Raw genomic sequence first — 9713 nt, forward strand, 5'->3', positions numbered from 1 at the left:
TACTTCACAAACTCGCCTAGGTATCACCCTTGACTCAGAACTGTCCTTTGCTCCCCACATTCCATCTGTATCAATATCCTGTTACATAAATCTAAGAAACATCTACAGAATATACCCATATATCACAAAAGACACAGCAAATACAGTAATACATGCCCTTATTCTCTCCTACATTGGTTATTGCAAGTCTCCTTACTGATTTTCCCCTCAACAGACTTTTCACCCCATACAGTCTGTTTTGAATGTAGCTGTGAGGCTGATCTTCCTTGCAAAACGTTTGTCTTCTGTTGCTCTGCTCTGTCAGTCCCTACATTGGCTGCCTGTATTTTACCGAATCCAATGTAAAATACTTCTAGGCCATAAAGAACACTACACCAACATACAGTGCATCCGGAAAGTATTCATAGCGCTTCACTTTTTCCACATTTTGTTATGTTACAGCCTTATTCCAAAATGGAATAAATTCATTTTTCTACTTCAGGGTCCATAGGGTATCCACAGGATACCTTGGGGTATAGGTGTGACGTCAGTCATCGGGCACCATAGAGTTAAGCTTTACAGCCTCCCAGGATGCACTAGGTCCCCCTCTTATACCCCGCCACTGAGCCAAGGCACCTCAGTTTAGTTTGGTGCCCGGCCTGGAGTCGGGTGCACCTGTCGGAGTGGGGGCTAGAATAGCCCCTGAAGCTTTCTTCAATGCAGCTGTGGCTGCACATCTGGATGTACAGCATGGACAGTCAGTCCTGACGTCCATGCTGTCTTCCCTACACCCCCGCCGGTACCCCCTGGGACAGCGGACCGCAGCAGAGCGGTAGCGCTGCAGCGTCCCAGGGGTTAAATGCATGCCAGGGGAGCGCGCCTTCCCTGTCTCACAGCTGGCGCCTCCACCGCTGCACACAGCCCTCTCTGCACGCTGCCGACTGGTCCTGTGGCAGCACTCCTCCCCCAGGCCAGCCTCCTCTCTGCTCCTCGGTGGCCATCTTCTCTGAAACGCATGGTGAACGCTGCTGGAAGCCTGGACGGAAGCATCGTTGTCTGGGTCCCCCTGCATACCTCTCCTCCGATTTGGGTCAGGTCTGTGTATGCTGCGCTGTGTCCTACCAGGCCCTGTGTCTGTGTAGTTGAGTGATCAGCGCTGTTAGTGCAGGAATTGATATTTCTTTGCATTGTATGTTAGTGTGCTAGCGCTGCTGCCTGTAACTTTTCTTCTAACTGTCAGCTTTATTACTGTCCCTGTTCTTTCTGCTAAGCCCTTGCGGTGCGGTGCTGCAGGGTGGTCTCTCGCCTATTTAATATATAATTGGTGAGAGGGGTCACATACGTGGTGCCATCATGTCTGAAAGTGATTTTCCCCTCCGGCTACAGTGTACTACGTGTAAAGTACCGTTAGCGGAGGGGGAGGGTAGCGCGGAGGGCCTCTGCCGGCAGTGTTTGTCCATGGCGCGGCCTCTTACGGTTACAGCACCGGTACAGGAGCCGCCCTGGGCTTGTTTTGCTCAGGCGCTTACAGCCTTAGTGGGCCAGTTAGCTCCGCAGCCCGCGTTTACACTGATGGGTTTGTCCCAGCAGTCTGTGGTGTCGTCACCCATGCAGGGTTTCCCACGACAATTGGTGGTACCCCACAGTCTCCCTATTTCCCCGCTCCCGGTTTCTCAGGAGCCAGCGTGGGTTAACTCCCTGACGAGTTCTGTACAGCACTTGTCGGATGTGTTACAAGGGGAGTCTGTGATGCGGCCACATAAACGGCCGGTGGCGTCTCTGTCGGCTCCTTATGAGGATGACGAGGGGACATCGGATGATGGGGAGATTCTGGATCCTTATGATCAGGAACCTCTCCATACTAAGGACGCTGATGCTAAGTCCAAAGTATATATTCCTAGACTTATTCGGGCGGTCCGCACAGCCTTGGTGATTGAGGACGAAGTTCCCCCAGCGGCTAAATCTAAGTATGCCTTTTTCAAGGATGTGAAGGGCGATGCCACAGTCTTTCCTCTTTCGGGTCAGTTAGTGGACCATTTAGAGGAGGCGTGGAAACAGCCTGGCAAAAAATACCATCCGCAGAGGCGCCTGGCGGTGGCTTATCCGTTTGCGGATAATTATTTTGCAAAGTGGGAATCCCCTCCACAGGTGGATTCTCACGTGACCCGTCTTGTCCGTAGTGCCACATTGCCGATGCCATCCATGTCCTCCCTTAAGGATGCTACGGACCGCAAGGTGGAGATCTGCCTGAAGTCCGCTTATTCCCTGGCAGGGGGGGGGGGCAGCACGGCCGGCTATGGCCATTTGCTGGGTTGCCAGAGCGATGGAGCGCTGGGCGGATTCATTAGAGGCATCTTTTGATTCCGACTGTCCGGCCGAACAGGCGGAGTTGATTGGTAATCTCTGTGATTCGGCCACTTATATCAACGAGGCGGCCTTAGACATTAGTACTCTGGTGTCTAGAATTTCTTCAGCAGCGGTGGCTGCTCATCGCACCTTGTGGCTGTGATCCTGGAAGGCGGATGCAGATTCCAAAAAGGGTCTGGAGGCGTTGCCATTTACCGGAGAAGTTCTCTTCGGTCCGGATCTGGATAAGATTGTGGCCACGCTGGCGGCAGCCAAATCGGCTTGTCTCCCGTCGGCCGCTGCTCCTTCTGGTTCTGGACCATCGTCCTTTCGGTCATCTAGGGCCCAGGGCAGGCCCAAACCACAGTCGTTTCCTCGACAGGCTGGCCCTAAGAAATCGGCCAAGCCCTGGAAGCAGGCATGGAGTACCAGACGTCCGGCCCCCAAGCCAGATGACAAGCCTGTGGCCTGACGGTCCGGGCCTCCCTTTGGGGGATCCCAAAGTGGGAGGCCGCCTGCTGCAGTTCGCCCAGTGTTGGTCGGTCACTACGACAGACACTTGGGTTCTCGAGGTGGTCTCCCACAGTTACGACCTCTCCTTCCGGCACAGACCCCCGGCTTGATTCTTCACCACGGGTCTACCATCAGACCGGAACAAGGCTACGGAGCTGCGGAAGGTATTGCACACTATGCTCCAGGCTGGAGTTATAGTGCCTGTTCCATTCTCCCAGAGGGGCCAGGGTTTCTATTCAAATCTTTTTTTGGTACAGAAACCCAGTGGGTCATATCGTCCGATTCTCAACCTCAAAGCTCTCAACAGGTCTTTGCGGGTTCCGAAGTTTCGGATGGAGACCCTACGGTCCATCATTCTGGCACTGGAACCTGGGGACTACATAGTGTCATTGGACATACAGGACGCTTACCTGCATGTCCCTATTCTTTTGCGCCATCAACAGTTCCTCAGGTTTGCAATCCGCAGCGACCACTTCCAGTTTCGGGCGTTACCTTTTGGCCTGGCGACAGCACCACGTGTTTTCACCAAGGTGATGGCGGTCATGGTGGCTTCTCTGCGGCTGCAGGGAGTCCGCATGTTGCCATACTTGGACGACCTTTTATTAGTGGCAGGATCTCCAGAGCTCCTTCTACGCCACTTGGACCTGACCATTGCGCTACTGCAACGGCACGGCTGGATAATCAACTGGCAGAAGTCCACTCTAATCCCGTCTCGGAGGATTCTGCACCTCGGAGCCTTATTGGCCTCGGAACAGCAGAGGATCTTTGTGGCGGAGGAAAAGATCTCTGCTTTACAGTCGAGGGTGCGCAGTTGTCTGCTCAGCCGCCGGGTGTCTCTACACTCGGCGATGAGGTTACTGGGCTCCATGGTGTCGGTGTTCGACATGGTGGAATATGCCCAGTTTCACCCAGACCTCTGCAGCACCTGATTCTGTCCAAGTGGAACGGGCTGCCTCAGTCTCTGAAGTCCCAGACGATTGTGCTCACCCTGGAGGTTCGCCTGTCTCTTGCCTGGTGGTTACAGACGACCCATCTCAGCGGGGGACGTCCGTTCTGGGTTCCAAATTGGGTCCTGTTGACAACAGACGCCAGTCTTCGGGGCTGGGGAGCAGTTTCGGGTCCACACTTGTTCCAGGGCAGGTGGACGCCGACAGAAGCGGAGCTTCCAATCAATATCTTGGAACTCCGTGCGGTCTTCAATGCTCTCCAGCAGGCACATCGGGTTCTCCAGGGTCGTCTGGTACAGGTCCAGTCGGACAACGCTACCACCGTGGCCTACATAAACAGGCAAGGAGGAACCCGAAGTCGGGCGGCTCTCGTGGAGGTCTCTTGGATCCTGGTTTGGGCGGAGCGCAATCTTCCGGCCATATCAGCGGTCTTCATCCCGGGAGTGCTAAATTTGGAGGCGGACTTTCTAAGCCGCCAGGACGTTCATCCTGGGGAATGGTCCCTGGACCCGGACGTTTTTCAACTGCTGGTGGACAGATGGGGTCTTCCAGAGATCGACCTCATGGCGTCCCGGCACAACAAAAAGTTGCCGGTGTACGGGTCTCGCACAAGAGACGAAGGGGCGTCTCTGGTGGATGCTCTGTCCGTCCGGTGGACGTTCCGGTTCGCATACCTGTTCCCTCCGGTCTCCCTTCTTCCGGAAATTCAAACAGGAAGGAGGGACGCTCCTGTTGATAGCTCCCGCGTGGCCCAGACGGCACTGGTTCTCAGACCTTCAGGGTCTGTCCGTGGACAGTCCTCTGCGGTTGCCGCTACGACCGGACCTTCTGTCTCAGGGTCCTTGTCTTCACCCGGACCTGACTCGGCTGTCTTTGACGGCGTGGCTGTTGAGACGGCCATGCTGAGGTCCCGGGGGTTTTCCAGCTCTGTGGTGCGTACCATGTTGCGAGCTCGGAAACCGTCTTCCGCGAGGATATACCATCGCGTGTGGCATACGTTCTTCCAGTGGTGTCGACCGAGAGGTTATGCACCGCGGGAGTTTCGTCTGTCTCGGATTCTCGCCTTTCTGCAAGCGGGACTAGATCATGGGCTTCGCCTTGCTTCTTTGAAGGTACAGGTTTCGGCCCTGTCTGTCTGGTTTCACCGTAGGATTGCTACAATCTCGGATGTGCGCACCTTTATGCAAGGTGTTCTCCGCATTCAGCCGCCCTTTGTTCCACCTGTGGCGCCTTGGGATTTGGCTGTGGTCCTGAGGGCTCTCCAAGGACCGCCGTTTGAACCACTGGGCTCAGTGGATGTTAAATGGTTAACAGCTAAGTCTGTTTTCCTCCTGGCTATTGCTTCGGCCAGACGTGTTTCTGAGTTAGGGGCTCTTTCTTGTAGATCCCCTTTTTTGGTTTTTCATGGGAACAGGGCAGTGCTCCGCACTCGGCCCGAGTTTCTTCCCAAACTTGTTTCCCAGTTTCATGTTAACGAGGAAATCGTTGTTCCGGCCTTTAACTCACCGGGTCTTTCCGTGGGTGAGGCCTCTTTGGATGTTGTGCGGGCCTTAAGGACTTATGTTGACCGCACTTCTTCGTTTAGGAAGTCGGACGCTTTGTTTGTCCTCTATGGCTTCCGTAAAAAGGGTTGGCCTGCCTCAAAGCAAACTTTGGCAGCCTGGATCCGTATGGCTATTTCTGAAGCTTATCTTCATGAAGGCCTACCGGTTCCTCCTTCTCTGAAGGCTCATTCCACTAGGTCTGTGGGTCCTTCGTGGGCAGCTCGACGTGGTGCCTCTGCAGTTCAGATCTGCAAGGCTGCTACATGGTCCTCTGTCCATACCTTCGTGAGGTATTACAGGTTTGACACCTTCGCCTCTCAGGATGCTTCCTTCGGGCGGCGGATTCTCCTTTCTGCACAGGAGCGTCCCCACCCTTAAAGGATACTGCTTTGGGACATCCCCAAGGTATCCTGTGGATACCCTATGGACCCTGAAGTAGAAAATATGAGATATGGTAAGAACTTACCCTTGTTATCTCTATTTCTACGAAGTCCATAGGGTTCCACAGGACTCCCGCCCTGTCGCACCTGTGCTGCAGATGGGCTTTGCTCTGGTCACCGGTTTTTCCGTCTCCCTCTGGTGAGAATGTGATTCTTGTGTGTGTCCAGATCTTTTTTCTCTCTCTTCCTTCTCCTCCTCCGGCCTATGGCTTGGTAACTAACTGAGGTGCCTTGGCTCGGTGGCGGGGTATAGGAGGGGGACCTAGTGCATCCTGGGAGGCTGTAAAGCTTAACTCTATGGTGCCCGATGACTGACGTCACACCTATACCCCAAGGTATCCTGTGGAACCCTATGGACTTCGTAGAAATAGAGATAACAAGGGTAAGTTCTTACCATATCTCATATTTTGTCCTCACAATTCTACACACAATACCCCATAATGACAACGTGTAAAAAGTTTTTTGAGATTTTAGCAAATTTAATAATAAAAAAAAACACTAAGAAATCACATGTACATAAGTACTCATGGCCTTTGCCATGAAGCTCAAAATTGAGCTCAGGTGCATCCTGTTTCCACTGATCATCCTTGAAATGTTCCAACAGCTTAATTGGAGTCCACCTGTGGTAAATTCAGTTGATTGGATATTATTCTGAAAGGCATACACATGTCTATATAAGGTCCCACACTTGACAGTGAATGTCAGAGCACAAACCAAGCATGAAGTCTAAGGAATTGTCTGTAGACCTCCGAGACAGGATTGTCTCGAGGCACAAATCTGGTGAAGGGTACAGAAAATATCTGCTGCTTTGAAGGTCTCAATGAGCACAGTGGCCTCCATCATCCATAAATGGAAGAAGTTTGGGACCACCAGGACTCTTCCTAGTGTTGGCCAGCTGTCTAAACTGAGCGATCGGGGGAGAAGGGCCCTAGTCAGGGAGGTGACCAAGAACCAGATGGTCACTCTGTCAGAGCTACAGCATTCCTCTGTGGAGAGACGAGAACCTTCCAGAAGGACAACCATCTCTGCAGCAATCCACCAATAAGGCCTGTATGGTAGAGTGGCCAGACGGAAGCCACTCCTTAGTAAAAAGCACATGGCAGCCCACCTGGAGTTTGCCAAAATGCACCTGAAGCACTCTCAGACCATGATGAGACAAAGATTGAACTATTTGGCGTGAATGCCAGGCGTTATGTTTGGAGGAAACCAGGCACCGCTCATCACCAGACCAATACCATCCCTACAGTGAAGCATGGTGGTGGCAGCATCATGCTGTGGGGATGTTTTTCAGCGGCAGGAACTGGGAGACTAGTCAGGATAGAGGGAAAGATTTAATGCATCAATGTACAGAGACATCCTGGATGAAAACCTGCTCCAGAGCGCTCTTGACCTCAGACTGGGGCGACGGTTCATCTTTCAGCAGGACAACGACCCTAAGCACACAGCCAAGATATCAAAGGAGTGGCTTCAGGACAACTCTGTGAATTTCCTTGAGTGGCCCAGCTAGAGCCCAGACTTGAATCCAATTGAACATCTCTGGAGAGATCTGAAAATGGCTGTGCACCGACGCTTCCCATCCAACCTGATGGAGCTTGAGAGGTGCTGCAAAGAGGAATGGGCGAAACTGCCCAAAGATAGGTGTGCCAAGCTTGTGGCATCATATTCAAAAAGACTTGAGGCTGTAATTGCTGCCAAAGGTGCATCAACAAAGTATTGAGCAAAGGCTGTGAATATTTATGTACATGTGATTTCTTAGGTTTTTTTTTTATTAAATTTGCAAAAATCTCAAAAAAACTTTTTACACGTTGTCATTATGGGGTATTGTGTGTAGAATTTTGAGGACAAAAATGTATTTATTCCATCTTAGAATAAGGCTGTAACATAACAAAATGTGGAAAAAGTGAAGCGCTGTGAATACTTTCCAGATGCACTGTACATCTCTTTTTATAATATTTTCCAGCTCACCCCTTCTGATAAGTGCAAGATCTGCATCTCTCATCCACACCCATTACCTGCTCCCAGTCACTGTTACAGGACTGCAGTCTGGCTGCACCCACTATGTGGAATGTCCTCCCTCGCACACTAAGACTTTCCTCTAGTCCAGGGGTTCACAACCACGGTCCTCAAGGCACACTAACAGTCCAGGTTTTAAGGATAGCCATAGTTGAAACTTGACTTAATTAGTACCTTAGTTATTTTGATTTAACCATCTGTGCTTAAGCATGGATATCACTAAAACTAGGACTGTTAGTGTGCCTTGCGGACCGAGGTTGGGAATCACTGCTCTAGTCTCCAAACCTTCCAGCTTCCCCTGAAAACTCACCTCTTCAGGTAGCTTATCAGATCCCAGACCCACTCAAGAGTATGAAATAATCCTATTCAATAGGTAAGTGCAAATGTATGTAAGAAACAACAAGTATTTCTTATTCAGGTGCTACCGAGTGCTGCGTTTCCTAAGCAGTTGCTTGGAAGGGGGTTAGTTAGACCGGGTCTATCGTAATACCACACTCATAAAATAAAACAGCGCTAAATGTATAAAAACATTCAGTGGAAATTAAATGGATATAAAAAACTAGTCTTATTTAATATAAACCATATCGCAATATTCACGACAATTTGCATAATAAACATATAAATAATGATAAAAATGTACACACATATACAATTAAAATAATTCACTGACTTGGAAAACTCTGTGTTGGCAATTAACCCGTGGGTATGTCCAAAAAAAGTTCACAAACCTGTTCCTAGAATAGCCCCTGGTAGGTAACCCACCAATGTATGGTTGGTGGGTTTATAGAAGCCTAAGCGGCAAGTAGTATTGTTCAATTGTGTATATTTACCACATCCACTGGCAAAATAAGGGAACTTTTGTTAGCGGACTCAGATCACGCAAATGAAAAGTCCCGTGGCCTTTAGACTGTTTTTAAAAGTTCTTTGGTTGACACAGCAGTCAAGGAGTGGGGACTGTTCTGCAGATAAAATACGGGGCTCGGTCCAGGTCACGCATGCGATGTCGTAGGTCAGAGCATGCGTGAGCCGGGGGAGGGGGGGACACTGGGAGAGATATTATTCGATCCCTCTCGGGGAAGTCTGCGGTGAGACGCCCATAGGTTACTATTAGACAACACCATCTATAGATGACGTTGCGTATCGGGTACAAGCTCAGAAAAGTTTTGCTTTCCAGAGGTTTGTACATATGGGAAATGTAACATTTTAGCGTTAGTACATCCCGCCCTGTGTATTAATACCTGTAAGCAATTTTTTTAAAAGTTAAAATATCACATTCTGATATAGTAAAATGACACAAGACCACTATACATAACCACAAAACCTAAAATATCTGTTCACAGGCAGCCACTTCATGTGCAACCCAGAATCCAGCCCATTGGGTGCAGGGCCCCTAATCTCTACTGGGGTCTCTCATGCAACAGTCAGGTCTCACCTAATGGTAACTGGTGCTACACTCATTATTGTTCCACTAGTTGTGCCCAACACTCATTAAGAAAGGATGTTGAGGGTGCGTTCTGGGACCCCAGAAATAAAGGGACTACACCTTCTTAGCTGGTCTGTGAATACACTGAGAGGATGGACACAAAAAAATGTGACATCAATTAATGTAAGTGACACTGCTGAGAGTCACCACAAGAGGGTACTGCAGTGCAAACAGCTATTTAGCGAGATTGTCTCTCTGCAGAACAGAGCAGCTAGCAATGCATCCAGGGAGTTGTAGTCAAAGCTATAGTGTGTACCCTACAGCAAGAGCATTTGCAGCTGGAACGCACAACCAGGAAGTCGGGTGGAACGCACAACCAGGAAAACGAGTGGAACGCACAACCAGGAAGTTGGGTGGAACGCACAACCAGGAAAACGAGTGGAACGCACAACCAGGAAGTTGGGTGGAACGCTCAAGCAGGAAGTCGGGTGGAACGCACAGACAGGAA

The sequence above is a fragment of the Taudactylus pleione genome, unplaced genomic scaffold (assembly GCF_031769625.1).
Source record: "Taudactylus pleione unplaced genomic scaffold, aTauple2 ptg000445l, whole genome shotgun sequence".
In the NCBI taxonomy this organism is placed as follows: Eukaryota; Metazoa; Chordata; class Amphibia; order Anura; family Myobatrachidae; genus Taudactylus; species Taudactylus pleione.